This window comes from Mixophyes fleayi, chromosome 5 (genome assembly GCF_038048845.1).
Source record: "Mixophyes fleayi isolate aMixFle1 chromosome 5, aMixFle1.hap1, whole genome shotgun sequence".
Lineage (NCBI taxonomy): Eukaryota > Metazoa > Chordata > Amphibia > Anura > Limnodynastidae > Mixophyes > Mixophyes fleayi.
The window spans coordinates 129,911,045-129,921,104 of NC_134406.1; positions in this window are offsets into that span (position 1 = coordinate 129,911,045).

Sequence of the window (10,060 nt, forward strand, 5' to 3'; positions counted from 1 at the left end):
GATTCTTCCAGCCTTAATAAGTGGGATGCAGGGCTAACTCCGAGCGCTACTGAAGATATTGATGAGGATGGTGTGGTGGGTGTATTTTGTAGCCATTGGGATGTCGGTGAGCGGAGGGTCCTAGCTGATTATGGAGTACTTGTAATTTTTTTGGAAGAACTTTCCGCTTTTCCCAACACTTTGCCATGAACTCTCGTCAAATGGTGTAACATAGACGAGGTTCCAAGATGGCTAAAGTCCCTCCCTCGACTGACTGTGGCTTGACATACACTACAAATGGCTATACAGTTGTTGTCTGGATTGAGGTAGAAATAATTCCACACATAAGAAGTGGATTTTATTGTTTTATGGCCTGGCATGACAATGGCCTTTTTCTTGTCACGTGCCAGAACTGCTGCCACTGGTGCAGGACTGACACAAACAACCTCATCCTCATCAACATCCTCATTAGCGCCCTCGTCGCCTACACAAATCTCCCCCTCATCCTCTTCTATTTCCAAAGTGGTATCCTCAATTTGTGTATCACCGGCTACACTCGGGCTGTTCAGGCTCACATCAGCAGAATTGCTAAAAGGGTCCCTCTTTATTGCTACACTAACAGAATGCTCATGATTAGACATCCCACTGTTGGATGGACTGTCCACAAGGATTAGTGTCATTTGTGATTCAGAGCAAACATTATCCTCTACTGCCTTACTGTTATCTAGCAGCTCGGCTTTGACGCGTAACAGTAGTCGTAACAGTAGTTGTGCACCACTTGTAGGCTCGGTAAAATTTTTTGATCTGCCACTAATACACAAAGGTGAAGGCCTCACTCTCTCTTTGCCACTGCGAGTGTAGAATGGCATGTTGGCAATTTTTTTTTTATCGGCACTTAACTTTTCCTCAGTTACACTTCTTTTTCGCTTCAACACAGTAAATTTTTTTTGGTGTGTGTTTTTTTGACTGATTTCAAAATACTGTGTAGTTTGACATCACCTTTCCCAGATGACGCACTGGGAACACTACCATCAGGACTCATGACAGAACCTGGTTGCTGATTCTGCTCATATGTGGACTGCTTTGAATCCATTATGAGGCCAAAGCACTTGTAGTGCTACAAATTGTTTTAGATACTGCTGACAAATATGACTTTTGACAGCCAGAAAAATTAATGCAAAAGAATGGGGGACACCCCAAAAGCACTTGGAGTGCTAAATATTATTTTTTTAGACTGCTGACAAACAGGACTTTTGACAGCCAGAAATATTAATGCAAAAGAATGGGGGACACCCCAAAAGCACTTAGAGTGAATTCGGATCTTGGGGAACCGAGCCCGCCCATCTCTAACTGTTACATTACTTTAAAATGTTAAGCCTCTGGCTACAAAACCATTTGGACGTACATTAGACGTTGATAAGGCTTTGGAGTAGCATTTTGATAGATGTACTACATTCTGGTGAGCCCCGGGGAGAGGGGCGTAGACAGGGTTGTCTTACCAGCATTATAGGCCCCAGGGCAAAGCACTACAGTGGGGCACTACCTACAAAACCGCTCACAGGAAGTAACAATATTTTGGTTTCGATTTGTTTTCCCAGAAAAAAGAATAATATACTGAAAAGTTGACAAGGCTCTTGGGCCCATTTGTGTTGCCCCTGCCCTGCGTGCCTATGTGATAAGATGGCTGCGGCTTTTCTTTTCTGGTTTACAGAAACTCACTTTTAGATGTCCATTATCATTGCAACCTGTGTCATAAATGTCATCTTTTAATCAACATGTGTTCCAGCAGGGATTAGTTCCAAATTTTAACTACATTGAAGTGGTATCAAAATCAAAATACCCTTTCTTGTAAACACTTACTATCTCCTAATGCCTTACCAGCTTGAGGCACCACCAGCTGGCTGTCGGCCTCCTCGTCCTGCTGGACCTCTGTTTCTGCCTCTGGCTCCTCAGCAGACCACTCAGCCGCCCCAATTGTGCAGGGGGAGGATTGGGCCGCAGGCTGGGAGTCCTCCGCTCCGTCCTGGGCCTCGCCCTGCTCCTCCACCTCTGTCTATGGGGAGGCTTCGGACTCGCCCTCCGTCTGGCCTGCCACCTGCTGCCGCTGGTCCTCCTCCTCCTCCTCCCCCACCACCGTCTGATGGCGTTGCCGCCATTCCCAACGTGCCTGCACTGTTTGAAACAAGACAAAAAAAACAGGCTATTGTTAACACAATCACCAGCTTAATAAACCGATAGTATTATGACAATCAGCTGGTCATACATGTTTCATAAACTTTGCATTGCAAGCAGACACAAATATTAGCTACTACCAAAGCAAGGAGCTAAATATGATAAACACAAAGCATTTCACATGACCTGTCACAAATGTTTGTGTTTGGTATAAGGATGTGGAATATCTCCGTGGCCTAGTGGTTAGCACTTTCCTCTCACAGCACTGGGGTCAGGAGTTCAAGTCCTGATTCACCTGTGTGGAGTTTGCAGGTTTGCTCCATACTTGCATTTGTTGACTACAACACTTCCAAAACATACAACTGGCCTGGTAATTTGGATATTTTAGAAATTGCCAGTAGTCTGTATGGAAATGTTAGGGTATTTAAGTCTGCAACCTGCTATGGGGCAGTTATAGATGTGAATGAGTTCTCTCTGTACAGCGCTAAATAATTAGTGGAGGTATATCAAATACTGTGGATGATGCTGTTAGATCTAAAATTCTGACCCAAGTCTGCCTGTGGTGTGAAGTATGTCTGGAAGTGCTTCAATCAGCTGGAGAGAATTGACACAGACCAAGTTCTGTATACAAGGAATATTCTCTAGTTTATTGATACAAAGATACAAGTTTTTATAGCCTACTGAATAAATGAATCCTACGTCATATGCATACAATTTTATACCAATTGTCTATGAGAGGCACTACTGATTAACTTTCTCACGTATTCTTGAAGCGTTTATTAGTCTCCCCCTTCTAAGGACAAATGAGCCTATTGTTTCTTATCTCAAGGGGAGTTGGAGATATGCTATGTGCAACATCATGGGCACAGCTGCCATACTACGAGCTAGATATCAAAATGTTCATTGTTTCATACCGTGATACATTTATTTTGGTGTTCTCTATTAGTTCAGCTTCAAGGCCATAGGCCCACATATTGCAAGACTGCAAGTCAGCAGAAAAATGAATAATCTCTTCTAGCAAATAATATTTCTATGCAAGTTACAATAAAATGGCTGAACAAAGGCCTTATGAGGCCTTAACAAAAAATTATATTTAACAATGCCAATATTTTAGAAATCGACCTTTGTTGGGACACCCTCACAGTGCAAATAGCCAGTGGCACCTTATGGGACCTTCCACATCTTTGAAAATGAGCTAAGGTCTTTGGTTTTTCAAAGCTGCCTTTCAAATGTGTTGCCAATAATAAAAACACTTCTGGCACTCAATTCTGCCATTGGTTTTTAAGCTTAGGTCAGCAAGTTACAGCACTGGGGTCAAGAGTTATAGAGCTTAATTCAAAAACCTGCATTAATGTCCTTAAGTTTCTCAATAAATCATGTGGGTACGTAAATGTTCAGTAGCCAAATGTAGGAGACAGGAGCCAAAGCAGGTTGGGTGCATTGGAAGGGGAATGACTTTTCCAGTGTGGAGAAAGATTGATTTGTAGTGTAGTGGTAGGCCATGTCCGGTGATTTGGGTGAACATAGTTGGATACATATACCCTTCAAAAAAACTTTAGACATGTTTTCGGCGATTAATAGAGAACTCACGTCTTACAATCTCCTGGCGTAGCTCATGGAGCAGCTGGGGCTGACGCCTGTGGAGATCGCTCCAGCGTTGCTGGAGCTGGACGACTGAGCGTTTTTTGTGGAACCGCAGCCTGAGGTGTCTGCGGACCCTCTGGTACGCCCGCAGCTTGATCTTGTTAGAGACATATCTCCCCGAGGACACGTTATCCATGCCCTCGGTGAGGACTCGCAGCTCACGTCTGGAAAAAATTGCTGCCCTTATTTTCCTTCTCTAACGAAATCAAAATGGAAGTATTCTGCGCTGTGATTGGTTCTCTCAGCATGTATGGCCGCGCTAACGTCACACGCGGATCTTTCAGACACCTGTGTGTGTAATTGTTGCCTCTCCCACCAAAAACATGGCGGCCGTCGCTGATGAGACGAGTGCTCTGTGCTCTGCAATTAGGAAGAGAGTGTACACCTGGTTTATTAATCAAATCATGCTTTTAAACCCACCTGGACTGTGCTTTCATTTCTGTTCATTTGCTATTTTGCAGGGCAGGCCAAGCAGAATATTGAAGTGGAGTTTTTTGTGGTGCTTCTTAGCAATCAAACAAACAGTAAGTACAAAATGTTCAGATATATTTTAATATATACAAAATGTTTGACACACATAATGCAGGCAGCTTTGTAAACAAAATTTAACAAAAAGTGGCTTTGGCCTCAAATTTTACATGGAAAGTATACAATTTCATGCTACACTCTGCTAATTACCTTCTCCCTAACAAACACACTAATAAGTTGATTATAGCATTGATGATCACATTACCTGACTTTGGCTTTCATTCCTGTTCAATTGCTGTTTTCCAGGCCAGGCCAAGCATAATCTTGATTTTGAAAGGTTTGGTGGTGCTTCTTAGCAATCAAACGAACAGTAAATACAAAATGGTCAGATATATCTTCATATATACAAAATGTTTGACTCACATAATGCAGGCAGCTTTTTAGGATGAAATATGTGTGACATTGCTGTAAACAAAATTTAACAAAAAGTGGCCTTGGCCTCAAATTTTACATGGAAAGTATACAATTTCATGCTACACTCTGCTAATTACCTTCTCCCTAACAAACACACTAATGTCATTATAGCATTAATGGACACATGACTCCAAATGTATCTAGTCACTTATTTTGAATATTGCAAAAAATTGTACATTTGTAGTACACACTATTAATTGTGGTGGTGGCTGAATTTGATAATCAGCTTAAATTTCTATTCACAATCTGGGATTGCTACTCAGAAAATTTGAATGTGATATAAGTCACTTTACTGTATTGATAACGTGATAAACAATGTTATGATTTTGAAAGTGGAGAGTATTAGCAGAATTTTGAAATAGTTATTGTAGGCCAATGAGGTAAAAAACAGTGGCCTAAGTCACTGATGGTGAAATATTGAAGCAACAATTATTATTAGATTAAGGGGCATGTGCTTGATACATAGGTAGAAGTTTGTAAATGCTACCTTTTAAGGGGGTGGATGGCCTTACAATCTTTATTTGCACCTGACTGTTTGCATTGCCAATAAATACACTCCTTATCTTTTCAATAGGAATATGTCTGATGCAGGCCCCAGTGGCGAACAGGCTCCAGGCCTGCCAATCAGGCGTAAACATAATTTTGCACACCAGGAACTGGAAGTGTTAGTGGAGCAAGTTTTACAGAAATTCCATTCAGACGATCGGCAGATAACTGGTTATGAGCGTCAACGCAACTGGCATGAAATCACTGCATCAATAAATGAGATATCGCCCTACGTGCGACGATTGCAGGATGTCCAGAAACGGTATTAAGCAAATGTTTGTCCTAAAGCCCTATTTAAGTTGTATGACTGTGTATAGTAGTTTATTAATATATATATATAGATATAGATATGTATGTAGACTGTGGCATAGTAGTAGTTAGTCAACTGTGAGCTTCAACCACCTTGTGTCAATAAAGCATTTATCTATCAGACTCTTAGTTGTTTAAAAAATGCATCATGCCACTTGTTCACATTAACATGTACAGTTTTCAACATTATCCAACGCTGGAAACGGACCACACATTTGTCAGTGTTTTTGATTTTAAATTTGTTGTGAAGAGCAAAAGTGCACAGGTTTTTTTTGGAGGGGGTTTATTAAGCAGCTATTTAAGGCCATAATCTTTTTATTTTACACAGATGGGCAGACTATAAAGGTCGCCTCAAAGCCAAGCTTGTACGGGCGCACAAGCATGCCCAAGGCACTGGTGGGGGTCCTCCAATCGATATTTCTTTAACACCCCTTGAGGAGCGTGCATGGGCAGCAATAGCTCCGGTGGAGATCGTTGGGGTGGGTGACAAAACACTGGCTATAGCTCACCCGAAACAGGAGAGGACGCTCCACTAGGTACATGATGAGTTCCCTTATTTAATGTCTGTTAATGTTTGTGTCTGTATGTGCAAATGTGTAAACTCTCCGGATGTGTCTGATGTCAAACTTTAATTGCACAATGACTCTGCCTATCACATTGTAGGAAATTAAATGTACACACTGAAGACAAAATGTCTCAATATGTATGGCTTTTAGAAAAATGTGGCACCATAAGTGGCAATGTCTGCTTTTGTGGACTGTCAAGGCCTGGTTGCAAATTATATGTAAGCTTACACTTTACCAATGCTACATAACGCTGGGATAATTATTACTCTCAACAAAAAAATTGGTGTTACAGTTTTTATATTTTGTTTTTTTGTCTCTACAGATTGTGGACACCAGGCTGCTCTGGATGTACAGGAGGAGGTTGCCCATGATGTGGAGGACCCTCAGCTGGATCCGGGAGAACGTGTAAGGGTGCAGACACTCTCACTCGCATCCCAAAGATTTGAAGACGCCACTGTATCACAGAACACTCACCTTGCACAAATAGAGTGCACTCTACCCCGCATTGAGCACCAACTCACCACTCTCAATAGCACACTCACCACTTTCATGAGCACACACACCACTTTCATGAGCACACACACCACCCAAATGGATACACTAAATACCACTATGTCAACTATAGCAGCACTCCTGGGTGATCTCTTGCATTCCCACCCCCAACGCACCTTCGGCACATTTCCTTCATCCAGTTCAGATATTTCATTCACCAGCCCCAATCCCGAGTTATTTCTTTCCTCCTCCATCCCTGGTGTGTCAGTTGACTCCTCCCTCCCTGTTGTGTCTGTTCCTTCCTCCCTCCCTGGTCCATCTGTTGTCTCCTCCCTCCCTGTTTTGTCTGTTCCTTCCTCCCTCCCTGGTCCATCTGTTGTCTCCTCCCTCCCTGGTCCATCTGTTGTGTCCTCCCTCCCTGGTACATCTGTTGTCTCCTCCCTCCCTGGTCCATCTGTTGACTCCTCCCTCCTTGATCCGACCCTAGCCCATCTTTATTGTGTTTTGTTTGCCCGTGCCTTTGCCACCCCCCTTGGCCAGCCCCCTGCCACCCCCCTTGCCCTGGTTCCTGCCCCCCCCTGTCCATGACCCTGCCCCCCTGTCCATGACCCTGCACCTTCACAGCGTCGGACACAATCCGTTCCCCTTGCAAGTTTGCCTGGTTCCTCTGACTCCTCTACATCACGGGTAACCAGAAGTCGGAGCCGGATTGCCCAACAAAGTCCTCCCAAAAAGAGGCAAAAAAAACAAGTTTTTTGCCTTTTATATTTTCTTTTCTGTTTAAGTGGTGAAAAACAACCACATTTTTTTACTTTAACAATAAAATTTACAATCATACCAAAACTGTGTTTCGTGAATTTTGCGATGCCATATTTTAGCATGTTTTTTTGCTTACGATACTTTAAAATAAGTCTAATGACATTGTTATTTCACAACACTGGGGGATAAATTTACTAAACTGCGGGTATGAAAAAGTGGAGATGTTGCCTATAGCAACCAATCAGATTCTAGTTATCATTTATTTAGTGCATTCTACAAAATAACAACTAGAATCTGATTGGTAGCCATAGGCAACATCCCCACTTTTTCAAACCCGCAGCTTAGTAAATATACCCCTGAGTCTACATTCCTTAATTTTCTGATGTAAACGTGTCTGACAATACATTTATGTGTCAAATGGGAAGTTTATTTTTAGACTAAGGACCAGACTTATTACTGATCTTAACTAGAGAAACGTCTTCTTTAAGGGCCTGATTCATTAAGGATCTTAAATGAATGAGGTATCTTATTTCAGTCTCCTGTCCAAAACCATGTTACAATGGAAGGGGTGCAAACTAGTTTTCTGTTTTGCACATAAGTTAAATACTGACTGTTATTTAATGTAGCACACAAATCTCATTTATAAATGTCAGTGTACAAATAAGCTATCAAGTATTTGTGTGCTACATGAAAAAATAGTCAGGATTTAACTTATGTGCAAAACTGAAAACTAGTTTGCACCCCTTCCATTGTAACATGGTTTCGGACAGGAGACTGAAAAAAGAAGTGTCTCAAGTTAAGATCCTCAATGAATCTGGGCCCTTATGTCTATCTTTAAATATCTGTTTTGGACCAGTACCTATTTAGTGGTGTCGTAGCTGACAAAGCATCCATGCCTGAAAGTTATTTCTCCATAGTCCACACAATGTTTAATATTTAATGTGAACATGGGTGGGATCTGCAGAGTAAAGCTCTAAATGTTAGCACACATGTACATCACTATTCCGAATTTGAAATCTATAACATTTAAACTATCGTCATGTATATGCCAGCCATAATAGGTGCATTTTTCACTAAAGTCATACTGGGTAATGGCTACCAAAAACAGACATATTTGACCCCAGTTGCAGTGTCTCTTGGTTTGTGTGAGAAAATGGTTGCAAACCAAGCATATAACTACTACAGTGTCCCTTTCTAGGTTGCCAAATTCCTCCAGTAAAGGATATTATTAATCTTTAATATGTAACCTGACACAAATGAGCCACAAATCACTGGTGCAAATGCCACGAAATGACTAGTTTATATCATTCCAGGGATGCCACAAGGTAATTAATGTTAACTACAAATAAGTTCCATTATGATTATGGCCAAATGTACAATAAATACTAAGGAACTAGCCTTTTAGAATAGTGCTAATGCACAGTGTCTGGTACACTGGCAGGGCTTCAGCAAACCAATTTGATCAATGTTCATGCCTGTCCTTATTGCAGTAGGCACATATTGTTAAAAACAATATAAGGCTGTAGTGTTGTGTGAGCTATTTGCTGTGTGTCTGGCTAATAATGTTAGAAAAATTAATGCACAGGGCGGTTTGGAAAATATTACCTCTGCCAAAGAACCACACCCTGTTATCCAAGTAAGTAGACAACACATTATCTACATCAACTAGTGATGGATGTCCAAGAGTTCATTTGTATCAAAAATTGCACTATCCAGTAATGCTTTTAAAAATCACTATGATCTGAGCAACCCAATCCAGGCAAAATATATACAATATGGAAGCCTGTATGGCTTTTTTTTCTGAAAATGACCATTGAGTTTGTTTGCTTCAGAAAACTGGCATTCATACACTTTTATAGTGGCCATGTCATTAGGTTTAAGCTTGCTTACAGTAGTTGCTTTAATTTAAGCAAGGGCAAGGCAATTGACATAATGGGCAACATAATCAAATTGGTCTTTTGGTATGTTTAGATTGCTTGATATTACAGAGACAGTTACCCATTTAGCAAAATCTGCAACTATAAAACTATCCACTATGAAGCCTCACATAACCATTAATACATTATCTACAATATCAACCAGACATTAAACAGTCAAAGGACTAATGTGTGGTAGGCCAGACACTTTTGGATAAGATGGTGATCTACAAATTTTTTTAACTTGGCCCTTATTCTTAAAGCCACTAACATAAAAAATTAAAGTAAGAAGTATCCTTGGCCAAAACATGTCCAAATGCAAGAGGTGCAAATGAGTTATTGGATTTGCACATAAATTACATACTGACTGTTTTTTTATGTAGCACACAAATATCAACTTTAAATTTAAGTGTACAAATAAAGTATCAAGTATTTGTATGCCTCATGAAATACGAGTCAATATGTAAGTTAGATAATAATAATGTGATGTATAACACTTTCAAAGTACTGATTTTTTTTTGCCATTTGCTATCATGTTTAGACAGGCATAGTTGGTATTATGCCACAAAGTATCCCTAAAGACTATTTACACACACACACACACACATACATACACACACACACACACACACACACACACACACACACACACACACACTGACATATATGATTTGAAGAGAAACTCCCCTGGAATGTGTCTTATTTCGGATACTTGGCACTTTCAGAGGCCAATAG